The 13303-nt window shown below is 37.1% G+C and overlaps 1 protein-coding gene across 1 annotated transcript in view; it reads left to right on the forward strand.

Annotated features, from left to right (window-relative positions):
• Nucleotides 1–13303, forward strand: part of bcl9 (BCL9 transcription coactivator) — a 78502-nt gene that overhangs the window by 37200 nt on the left and 27999 nt on the right. Inside the window, exon 3 of the mRNA XM_079813560.1 lies at nt 1657–1734. The gene's annotated coding sequence lies outside the window, so the exon portion shown is untranslated. The remainder of the gene's footprint in view (nt 1–1656; nt 1735–13303) is intronic.

Consider the following 13303-nt stretch of genomic DNA (forward strand, 5'->3'; position numbering starts at 1 on the left):
AGTGGAGTATTGAGAAAGATGACTCATATCTGTTTTCTCTTTTGTTTTTCTTCTTGTTAAACAAAACTCATGCCAGGAGAACCAGCTGACAACATCGATCGTCCTCCGTTTGTTGTTGTTCTCAAGTAATGTTTAATCTCGCGAGTCTCCGTACGATCTCACCTCCCTGTGGAAATGTTACTACAATCAACAGGTGTGAGGTCTTGCCGTCCGGACGAATCTTCTAGTATGTCCATTCGGAGGATTGTAATGCTAAAAGTCTGTGGTCTCCCACAGTTTTAAAATTGATTTTAAGATTTGAAAATCGACTAGTGTGTCCCTGGCCTTACACAATCAATGCAATCAATCACCGTTCTGATCGCAAGAAAGCATGTCAAAATGACTATTCCAAACTGTAAGTGTTTCATAGTTCATCCAAAATGTAAATTCTGCTTTTACTCACTCATGCATTTTGAATGCTAGCATTTGGACGTCCGTGTTTACTACAGTATGTGCGTCGTTGTAAATCTGTTCATCATCTAAAACCATCGTGTCTCTCCAGAAGACTTGGATTAGACCACTCGATTGACTGTTTTTATGATGCCTTTGACCTTTTTTTGGGTCTTTTTTAAGTTTTAGAGGGATGGACTTTAAATGGAGGGACAAAAATCTCTCAGGTTTAATAAAAATATCTTCATTTGTGTTTGGAAAAGTTGAACAATTTATATTTTTGGGTGTATTATTGCTGAGTCTTGGATAAAACTGACTCTATAATGCAAATCCTATAGTTTACATTGATACATATCGTCGCATTTTTATATCGCAATATCTTGATATAACTGTATCGTTACACCCCTAATGTTTATATATTTTAATAAGTGTAATTTATTCCTTTGATGGCAAAGCTGAATTTTCAGCACCATTCCTCAAGTCTTCAGTGTCACATGATCCTTCAGAAATCATTCTAATATGATGATTTGATGCTCAAGATTTTGTTTTTTTGTGTTGGAAACATTTGTGCTGCTTAATTTTTGTGGAAAACAGGTTTTTCTGGAGTTTTTGACAAATAGAAAGTTTGAATAAAGAAATCTTGTGTAACATTATTAAGATCTGTCACTTTAGAAAAATGTTATGCATTCTTTCTTAATAAAATCATTACTTTCTTTCAAAAAATCATCTTACTGACTCCAAACATTCTTGGTTTCCACCTTCAAATGTCATTCTTGCTTTTGCATATTTAAAAACGCAAGAATAGCATTTACTGTCATTGATCAAACCTGGAGCGCTACAGAGCTACTGCTGATGGCAGGGTTTTAAATGAAAAAAGAGAAATCTTACCGGTATTAAATAACATGGGTGAGTAAGTGGTGATTTGGTTGAAATATTCCTTTCACAGGTTTCATAAAGGTATATTACAGCATATAGTGTGAGTGTGGGAGAAGGTTTGACAAGCTTGAAGATTCTGAAGGTTCTTTATAATGGTACACATTTCAAACAAGTGTCACTCAATCAAAATCTGGTTCACTCATCTATTATTAATCAAGCCATTACCTCAGTCCATTCTGCAGATTTGGCTTTAACACACTACTCTTGCCTCTTAAAGCATTTCCTCAGCGCTGTTACATTGGCCCTCTGAGTGTGTTTAATAAATGTGTATTCTCTGTCTCTCTCTCTCAGATCGTTGTGCGGTTGGTGGTGTTCTGTTGCAGTCAGTGCAGTCATGGCCACAGCTATATCGTGACAAAGAGGGACATGGTGAGTGCAGCATACATATCTTATTTTCACGCCTGCGTTAACACATCCATGTCAAACAACAGCTGTGATGTATTTATGGGTTTCATACACTACTGTTCACGAGTTTGGGGTCGGTAAGGTTTTTTTCGGTAAGGTCTCTTATGCACACCAAGACTGCATTTATTTGATCAAAAAGCAGTAACAACAGTAATATTGTGAAAAATATTATTTAAAAGTATTGTTTTCTATCTAATCTTATTGGTTTGAAATGACATGAGGGTGAGTACATGATGATAGAATTTATATTTTTGGGTGTTTTATTGCTGAGTCTTGGATAAAACTAACTCTATATCGCAAATTATATAGTTTACATTAATTATGCATATCGTCATATTTTTATATTGTGATATTTGGATATAACTATGTATTGTTAAACCCTTAATTTTTATATATTTTAAAGTGTAATTTATTCCTGTGATGGCAAAACTGAATTTTTTGTAACCATTCAGAAATCATTCTAATGGTTATTTGCAACATCGATAAATATTCTTAATCAACTTTATCAATCTTCACTTTTTTGGGGAAACTGTGATTGAACTATTTTTTAGGATTCTTTGATGAATAGAAAGCAAAAAAACAACATTTTATATGAAATGTATCATTTGTAACATAAATGTCTTTACTAGGGATGCACTGAAATTTTTTGAAGTGATTGAAACTGATGGCACGTGATGACTCTGTTCAGCGTCTATTTTGTGCACACAACATGTATAAGCTACAACAGTTGACAATATTAATTACTCAATTTTATAATCTGAAACTATGTAATGTTATGGTTTCTAAAAATCTAAAATCTTTTAGTCAGTGCTGGCAACAAAACTTCACCGAACATTATTTGTAGCGCACATACCATCCAATAATCGCATAAAGCTTTGTTACTTTAGTATGATGCAAATACGAAACTTTAAAATTCAAACAATATTTGTTGTTTTGGCGCTCTTTAATACGGAGTGACAGATCACTTCAGCGCCTCAGTTCAAGTGTCAGCCGGATCAAGCGCACGTGAACTGATCACATCTCCTCTTTACTACTAGTTACAGCATGAAATAAACATGGGTGAACACCAGAAGGTATGTTCAAACATATATTACAACTTACAGAAATGAATCCCGTCTCATGTAATCAGTGTTTCAACTGGTGAAAGACGTCAATAAAACAGCTTGTAGGATATACGTCACTTAAAGTTACATTCACTGCAAGAAAGCTAGTCAATGTCCATAAATTCATTAGTTAGCTAGAATAAGTAACTATAGAGAAGACCATTTTGCTAAATGTATGCACCGTATTACATATTCATAATATTTTTTACTTAACCTGTTAGTGTTATCTTCATAATTTAAAGTACAAGTATATTTTAAGAAATCTGTCATGAAAAAGTGATTAGTTTGTCATTTAAATGTTTGTATTTCACCAACAAACTAGAGTAGAAACAATACTGTTATTAAAAAGGTGATATAAAAACTACCTTTTGTGCAATTTAAATGTTTGTATAACTCAGTTTTAGCTATTTGATAGCTGATCATTAAATAAGTTTGATTTAATTAATTGATTATTCATTTTTTTCTTTCTTTCTGTTTTTGGCCAAATGCATTGTGAATTTTCGGTTTTGGCCCAGAATTTTCATTTTGGTGCATCCCTAGTCGTTACTGTCACTTTTGATCAATTTAATGCATCTTTGCGGAATGCTGAAAGTATTAATTTCTTTTTTTCTTAAAAAAAAAAACCCTTATTGACTGGTAGTGTATATATTACTTTATATTTTACTTTGTATATATTTTATCTATTTATTTTAACAATTACAACTCCCATTCAATTAATAAAGTTATTCATGTTATGAATTTCATTATCACCTGTTTTGGACAGTTGATGTCCAGTGATGGTTTGTAGTTTGTTGACTGGGATATTTTTGGACCATTTGTGAATTATTATTATTATTATTATTATTATTATTATTTTTTTTTTTTGCAGACATACTTGTGACATACATACATAAGTGGTTCAAGATATGTGGTGGTGATCATTGCAGCCATTGTTCATGACCTTCATTCACACAGTTGGACTATTTTAACAAATAGATGGACCTCTATTGTTTTTTTTTTAAAAGTAGTAGTTTTGCAGAACAGTCGACTCGCTTAAGTTCAGATCCTTGGACTCTTGGTCACCAGACATGTCGTTTCTGGGTCCAAGCCTCAACTCGTTTCACTTGAGAATGCCATCGACGTCCATTTATGAGCGCTATTTATTCATATTAAACATCAAACATTTTAAAAAGTTAAACATTTTAAATACTTACAGTCTACACTACAGTTTCTGTGCTCACAGCGTCGCAGACATGCATATTTTAACGATTTATAAAAGATGAATCACTGTCTGGCCATCTGGAATTTTGGTATGGAGATAAAGGTTATGATTATATATATTGTTTGTAGTATTACACCATATTGTGTGTGTATATTAGCACCGTTTGTTGTTTTTCTTGTGGGATGAGAGAGAACGTTTGGAGCCGGAAGCGCTGCCGTGTGACGTCAGACTTAACAACCGGATAGGGTGATCTGCAGGTTATATAGAGGGTGTCTTTTTTTTTTTACAATATTTAGGCATTTGTACATTGGGGCTATTTTCCAGTATGATCTGCTGGAGCATATACCATTTCTCAGATGGATCTGGGCACTAAAGAAACTTTGGTGGATGCTGTAATAAAATGTGTCCTACTGGCTCTGTGTGCCAAAAATGTTCTGGGTCTCTTTATGGATCCCAAAATCAATAATTATAGTTCAGAATTTATTTGTTTGGCTCTGAAGTGGTTTGCAAATAATAGTGAATGTTTCCCCCCCATTTGTTGTGTGTGTGTGTGTGTGTGTGTGTGTGTGTGTGTGTGTGTGTGTGTGTGTGTGTGTGTGTGTGTGTGTGTGTGTGTGTGTGTGTGTGTGTGTGTGTGTGTGTGTGTGTGTGTGTGTGTGTGTGTGTGTGTGTGTGTGTGTGTGTGTGTGTGTGTGTGTGTGTGTGTGTGTGTGTGTCTCTCTTCTCTTGCCAATTTAGAGGGAAATAAAGCATAATGTATCGAAAAAACCTCCAATTAATTTACAATTAGCTAATAATGCTGCTGGTTTATGACCAATGAATTCCTTTATCTCTAAGAGTGACAGGGTGAAGACGTTATGTCTTCACCCAGTATGCACTGCCAAGAACTGAGCTTGAAGTGATTTAACTGAATTGTCTTTAGCTTTTTTTTATCACTGTAATTGATGGTTGTAAAATTTGATTGCTATTTGCTTATAGGGCTCGCTTTCATTTGTTTTGTTATATAGTCATGGGTAAATTTGATCGATTCTGATTTTGATACCACAAAAATATATGCTAAATATTCCTGTTTAAACAATAAAACAATGCAATGTAGCTTTCAAGCAATAGTTAAATTATTAGGATAGTGTTCACTACATGAAACAATTGTTGGCTGTAAATCATTCATTTAGTAAAGATTAATTTAATGCTGATTATTTAATACTGATTGGTTTGACTGAGAAAGACATGTAATTGAAATTTGCACAAGTTTCGTTCATGTTAGATTGTTGAGGACTTATTAGATTGTATTAAATCTTATTAAAGTTACCTAGTGAAGAGCAGTAATTGCTGTTGTCATTTTTTTTCTGTCTACTACAGCTATTGTAGAACTTGTTACTCCGATACCAGTACTGTTGACATCCCTAATTGTTCATATAGTCAACTTTTTAATATCATTTAGATTCTTCAGAAATTGGCGTCATCATGTGCATGGAATAGATCAGAGGTGCTCTGTCCTGCGGCTGGAGATGTGCTTTGCAGACTTGAGCTGTGGCTGTAATTAAACACGCACCTGAAAGTGCTAATCAGGGTCTTTGCTTCACTTCATCATTTATAAATTACAGTCAGGTGTGTAGGAGCAGATCTCTGCTGGAAGAATGATCTGCAGGTGCAGGACTGAGTCCTCCTCCTGACTGATAAATAGACTAATTACATGAAGTCAATTATCAGTTCATAAGTGTGCCTTGTTTATGGTGGACCTGTTTCTGTAAATCTCTGCAGCAGCTCTGTGGAGTAAAACCATATCATAACCAGGCATAATGTGATAAATCCTGTCTTTTCCACTTTAGTCTTGAGTATCTGTGTTAACCGGAGTGTGAACCAGTAGTTTATGTGAACCAGTAGGTTATATGTAACTTTCAAAAAAGTCCATTATAAATGTTCTTGCCTCTCATCAACGGCAGCTGTCACAGTTGCGAGGTGACAAGAGCAATCCTCTGTAGGCTAGACTGTCCCATTTAACAGTGCTCAAGCAGAAAGTATACTTTGTTTTTTATGCGTACAGCCATGCAAAGTATTCTTCTTTTGACTCGTACACATACACAGGCGTTCGGCGCACGCACCGTTTTAAAGTAATCTCTCGCCACGAGTTACAACTCATGTAAATAATGCAAAAAAATGTAATGCGCATGTGCGTACGCACGGGTTACAAAAATCTGCATGTGCGCGTACAGTACGTGAATACTCTTCTGATGGCAAAATTTGCATCACACTGACCCTCCGGTACATGTAAAAAGTGAAGTATATTTTGGCCTTCGGTGTCAACATTTGCAGACTTCGATGGCGTGACCTATAAAGTCTGCATCCTTCGAAGGATGCATAAAGTCTGCATCCATCCTTTGAAGGATGCAGCCTCTGAATTGCAACACCGCTTTTATGAGCGAGTCATTGAATCATGCATTCAAATCTATTTTTTTTATAATTTTTTTTTATTCAAATGAATTAAATATATTTTTTAAATGAACTGTAGCTGTAATTGAGTATGTTGAAAATTATTTTATAATGCTACTCTGTGCGTTCGCTCGGCGGCTACTATGAGACACTTGTTTCACACCTCAGTAAGCTAGACGGATATTAGGCATGGTAAAACATGGTACTCATGGTAAATCAAGAAAACGAGATTTAAACAATAAGACTAACTGTGTTGAGCTATATAACAATGTTTTCTGTCGATGAATGTATTCAAACAGTTGCTTACCTGTCTAATAATACACATCGTATATTAAAGCGTCTTTGGTGTTTCCATGGTTTCTACAAAAAAAGAGAAATTGAGGGTAATGCGGGTATGATGCCATTGATAGGCGACGAACGGGCACGGTCTGTGTCCTGGTTAAATTTGCTTATTTCTCTAGATTTAAACATTCTTGGAAACATTTGGGATAATGTAAGTACACAAGTCAACAAAATGTATAGCATTGTTCTAGTGTTTTTTGGATATTCGAATCCAAAAATCTTAAATATTACATATATATTTTAACATTTTGTCAGAACTTCTAGTAAATTACGTGCAATTTTGTTTAGTTGTCTATTCAGAAAAAAATAAATGTGCATTTTTGATGAATGAACAGGACATCTCAGATTTCAAATTCTGTCCATTTTATTACAAAATTCAAACAATAAATACCGTTTTGAGGCTCTTTAATGTGGCATGATTACTGTTGCAGCCTCAGATCAAGCAAAGCAGCAACGCATGTGAATAAACATGAATGTACACCAGAAGGTATGATATAGTACAACTTAACGAAATTCTTATCATGCATAATTGCTCATTCAGTGTTTAAACCGCGCCAAGACGTCAAAAAAAATGCTTGTAAACAATCGGTCACGCAATGTGAAATTTACCTCAGAAAAGCCATACTGTGACCGTAAACTCAATAGTCAGTTGGAAGAGGAGCATTTTGCTAAATATATGCACCATATTACATATTCATTATATTTTTACTGTTCAATGTTTAATGTATGTTTGAATAAATCCACCAAGTTATGACAGCCAACATTTACAAATGTTTATATATTTTTAAATTAATTTATGTAATAATTATACAGTTAGCATTATAACTAAACTTCCTTGTGTGTAATTTAAGTGTCTGTATACAAATCAATTAATTTTAACCTTCAGTATTATAGTAGTGTAGTACTAACTGACTCCCTTTATAGTTTACAGCATTAGTTGAGAAAATTTGCCATGTACTACTGTACCTGATGTATATCCAAACAAAGTAATCAATATTGAATCGAATCGAATCTGAATCGAATCGCAAGCTTGTGAAACAAATCTAATCGTGAAATTTGTGTCAACAGGTTTTGCAAAATCACGACAAATGAATGCGTACTAGTCAAAAGAAGCATACTTTGCAAGGCTGTACACGTAAAATTTTTTTTTATTATACTTTCTGTCTGTGTGCTGTTAAATGGGACTAGCATACAGAGGATTGCTCCCAGATAGTCATTCAGTGTGAAAATAACAGTGATCCGACAACTGAAGTGGATTATATCACCTACTCTGAGTTTGTCATTTGCGCTATGCATTGGGCTATGTTTAGAATGCCGGTAAAAATAACCAAACTTCTTTGCGAATAATCAGAATAAGGAAACAATCTATCTAAAATCTGTATTCCGAGCCAGTGTTTGCTTTGGTCAACCTTGAAAATGCATGTAAACGGGAGTTAAGTGAAGTGCTTGTGTCATGTAAACATCTTACTGTGATTTACACCAATCAGGAATAACATTATGCATCATTCCTTATATTGTGTTGGTTCCCCTGACCCGTTGAGGCATGGACTCCACTAGACCCTGGGGTCAGTTGCATAAACTAAGCCATTATGTTAAGACAGTGTCTTAAAGGGTTAGTTCACCCAAAAATGAAAATTCTGTCATTAATTACTCACCCTCATGTCGTTGGACACCCGTAAGTCCTCCGTTCATATTCGGAACACAAATGGAGATATTTTAGTTGAAAGCTGATGGCTGAGAAAGGCTTCAGATAGGCCTCCATTGGCATTCAGTACATTGACACTTCCAAGATCCATGAAAGGCACTTAAAACGTCGTTACAAAGTCCATCTCACCACAGTGACTCTACAATAATCTTACGATGCGACGACAATAGTTTTTGTGCGCAAAAAAAAATCAAAATAACACCTTTATCCAACTTGTTCTCGACTTCCGTGTATGCCTCCACGACGCATGCGCGAGAATATGACGCAGATCCGGCGTTCGGACATATGACCCAGAAGCGATTTGTTTACGAGCAGAGGAAGACGCGCGTGTATAAGCTGTTGGATTCTACATTGATCGTGCTTTAGGTCTCGGCGTAGTGCTCAAAATGGGGCTTAAGTGTGTATTTCATGGATTCCCGAACACCGGCGCTACGTCATATTCTCGCGCATGCGTCGTGGAGGCACACACGGAAGTCGAGAACAAGTTGGATAAAGGTGTTATTTTGATTTTTTTTTTTCGCACAAAAACTATTGTCGTCGCATTGTATGATTATTGTAGAGCCACTGTGGTGAGATGGACATTGTAACGACGTTTTAAGTGCCTTTCATGGATCTTGGAAGTGTCAATGTACTGAATGCCAATGGAGGCCTGTCTGAAGCCTTTCTCAGCCATCAGCTTTCAACTAAAAGATCTTCATTTGTGTTCCGAATATGAACGGAGGTCTTACGGGTGTCCAACGACATGAGGGTGAGTAATTAATGACAGAATTTTCATTTTTGGGTGAACTAACCCTTTAAGATCTAGTATGAGCCACTAGCAGTTAGGCAAGTGGCATTCAGTCTTACTTTTTGTATCAAATCAGGCCAGTCTATGTTTTTATGTAACTGATTAAAAAAAATTATGAACAGTCTTCAAGAAAAAAATGTATGTCTAACTTGTAAGACTAGTCTTAACGGTTTATGCAACCGGTCCCTGAAGGTGTGCTGTGGTATCTGGTAGGGGTGTAAATCGGATGGTTCATCACGATTCTATACGATATTGACTCTCATAGCCAGCGATACTATTTTTATATAAATACTAGTGCTGGGCGGTATGACCAAAAATTTATATCACGGTATTTTTCTAAATTATATCGGTTTCACGGTATATGACGGTATTTTTTTCCCCTATGCATGACCGGGTGTTAATCACATTTTCTACTGATTAAAAGAGGAAATACTGCAGGAGATTGACTAGAATACCCTGTTTTACTGTCATGATGAGTGAATGTTGTAGAAAAACTCCACTCTAGAGTTAATACAGGTTTACAAAGCCTCACAAAATGATGCTGTGGAGAGACAACAACCAATAAAACACAGACCTGCAACACACTCAGTCATACTTACAGACACCTGAATATTAAAGTTGAGTTGAGGGCACCTTAAGCATTTTAAAAATCTAACCCTATATAACAACAAACTGCCAAAACAAGGGAGAAACGCGGATATTTGCAATACATTTAAGAGAGCACTCTCTGAACGAATGACGCATCAGTTTAACACAGAAAGAATAAAGCAGTTACTTTTTGGCCAATTCTTCATTGAATTGTCAGTTTATTTATTAATTTACATCACTGTCTTTTGTGTAGCAGAATAATCCATCGTGTCAGCGCGTTTGTGATCAGACATACGGTTGTATCAGTGCATACATTTCATTTTAATAAGACGTGATGAAATATGTGCGCATACATGCTTCTGGTTCATGTCTAGAGCACTAGAGTTTCTGAAATATGTCCATAAAAAACTTAAATGCGCTCGCTCCGGTCTATATCTGATATATGATCCATGTGGTTAGCGTTATTAAATCCATCACCGCGCTCTCTCACGCGCCGTGTGTAGTTTGAATTCTCCACTGGAATCAAGGGCTGAATCCGAAATCGCCCCCATAACCTCAAATAGGGCATTATTTGAGAAACCGCAGAAACCGCTCTCTCACGCGCCGCGTGTAGTTTGAATTCTCCACTTGAATCAAGGGCTGAATCCGAAATCGCCCCCATAACCTCAAATAGGGCATTATTTGAGGGGACAGCGCTTTGTAGTGGTGTCCGAAACCCTAGTGGACGTTAGTGAGTGCACTCATTCTATCCCATTGCACCACAATAACGAGTGTACAGCCGATGTACACACAACGCTGTCCAACTTCACGCACGTTTTCATTCACTCCCACAAATAAAGTGATAAAGTAGGGAATAGTGAATGAGAGTATAGGATTCAGCCATAGGCTGTGCTAATAATGCGATCTCAACTGTGCTCTAGGCGTTTCTCACTGTCTAGAAAGGATCCTCGTAAGCCAGAATTCCGAGGATGCTACGTCATCGACATCCGTCGAAGGACTGTTCCAATGTCGAGGATCCTTGGAATTTCGACCAAGGTCTGAGTCCTTCGTTCGAAAAATATGCCATATACAGGGAAGGATGCATACGAGTAGCCTTTGCGCTCTCAAATCCCCCACAATCCTATGCGCGCAGCTTTGCTATCTTGTTCAAAAAATACAAAATATCGGACGTTGGCGGAGTCGGAGCGTTAACGCGGCAATAAGCTTTCAAGTGTAAGTATTTACGTTACCAAACATTTGCTATAACCATAGTAAATATAAGTAAAGTTTAATGTTTAAATGCCAGTACAAATTACTACCGTATTGATATCATAGAAATTACGTTATTGATGGCTAACGGACCTTTTCACTGACGTAATGAGGCAATGATGTGCACTTGCTAGCCTGTTCCATTTACTTGTTCTCCGAATGCTAAAGAGGAGCCTCGCCTAGCCTCTGAAGGAAGTGACTTGGAAGCACCAGTCCTGCAGAGGAAGTATTCTTGACATTGAGAAACACCATAGGATTGTGGGGGATTTTAGAGCGCGAAGTCTACTCGTATGCATCCTTCCCTGTATATGGCATATTTTTCGAACGAAGGACTCAGACCTTGGTTGAAATTCCGAGGATCCTCGACATTGGAACAGTCCTTCCACGGATGTCGATGACGTAGCATCCTCGGAATTCTGGCTTACGAGGATCCTTCCTTGACACTGAGAAACGCCTCCTGACTGCTCTTACTACAGTGCATCAATGAAATGGGTCCCCTCTTAAACAATGACGCGCTGCGCCGCATTCTGAACGTTGTTTAAGCGACATATACCGGTATTCGGTATGAACCGGTATATCGCCCAGCACTAATAAATACTATAAAATTAAAAGAAATTTATTTTAAATGTATAGTGCAGACTTTTAATGAAGCAACAACATAGTATAGGTAGGACAGAACAAGATATGCTATGATAACTTTCATTGTGCAAAAGTATTATATTATGAAAGGCTCCAATACTGACAATAGACTGACATTGTGTGAAAATGTGGAGAGGGTTAAAACAAATGTGCCTCTTAAACAGACAGGTGCTGGTCATATAATTAGAATATCATCAAAAAGTTTATTTTAAGTTAATTCCATTCAAAAAGTGAAACTTGTATATTATATTCATTCATTACACACAGACTGATATATTTCAAATTTTTATTTCTTTTAATTTTGATGATTATAACTGACAACTAAGGAAAATCCCAAACAAAAACCTTCTTCCATTGCTCCGTGGTCTTGTTCTGATGCTCTCGTGCCCGTTGTTGGCGCTTTCTGACACTTTCTATCAGAACCAGCATTAACTTCCTGAGCAATTTGAGCTACAGTAGCTCGTCTGTTTGATCGGACCACACGGGCCAGCCTTCGCTTCTCACATGCATCAATGAGGCTTGGCCGCCCATGACCCTGTCGCCGGTTCACCGCTGTTCCTTACTTGCACCACTTTTGAGAGATACTGACCACTGCAGACCGGGAACAGCCCACAAAAGCTGCAGTTTTGTAGTTGCTCTGACTCTAGTCGTCTAGCCGTCACAATTTGGCCCTTGTCAAACTCGCTCAAATCCTTACGCTTGCCCATTTGTCCTGCTTCTAACACATCAACTTCGAGGACAGAATGTTCACTTGCTGCCTAATATATCCCACCCACTAACAGGTGCCGTGATGAAGAGATAAACAGTGTTATTCACTTCACCTATCATAATGTTATGCCTGATCGTCCTTATTGTAAAAAATGGCATTATTGGTGCACATGTAAAAGTGGTCATATTAAAACACTGTAGCTTGAGCCTGGTGCTAGCAACGCGAAGGACGCGAGTTCGATTCACACTATACAATGTACAGTTTGAATGCACTGCAAGGTGTTTTGTGTAAGTGTGTGTCTGATGTCTGGATGGCTAGTCAGTCCCTGCTGTTAGTCAATAATCCACCATTGACAGGCAGATCTGCCCGTGTCTTTGTCACTGCAGGCAGTCAGCCAAAGCAGACGGTCAGTTTAGACTTGTTTCTTATCAATCATTTGTGTATTAGAAATGGGATTTTTATAAGGAATCAAAAAAATTCTCTAACTCCTGAACGGTTCAGATTGATGGATTTTATGTCGACTGTTTGTTCTGGCCGCTATATCTAGCTGTAAATCATGCTAGCTGTCTCTTTAGCTGTCTTTATTATATTAACAGAAGCTGCGATATAATGCCAGTTTCATACAGCGTCTATGTGGGTAAAGACTAGGATTTAGGTACGGAAAACCACAGCCAGCATTAAACGACAACTTAAGTGTGTGCTTGTTTATTTATTTTTTTTCCACCCAAAGGCAATGGCTTTCAAGGTTATAGCAGCTCTTTTTGTCTGTGCGAGAAAAATC

This window comes from Gobio gobio (assembly GCF_949357685.1).
Source record: "Gobio gobio genome assembly, chromosome: 3".
Lineage (NCBI taxonomy): Eukaryota > Metazoa > Chordata > Actinopteri > Cypriniformes > Gobionidae > Gobio > Gobio gobio.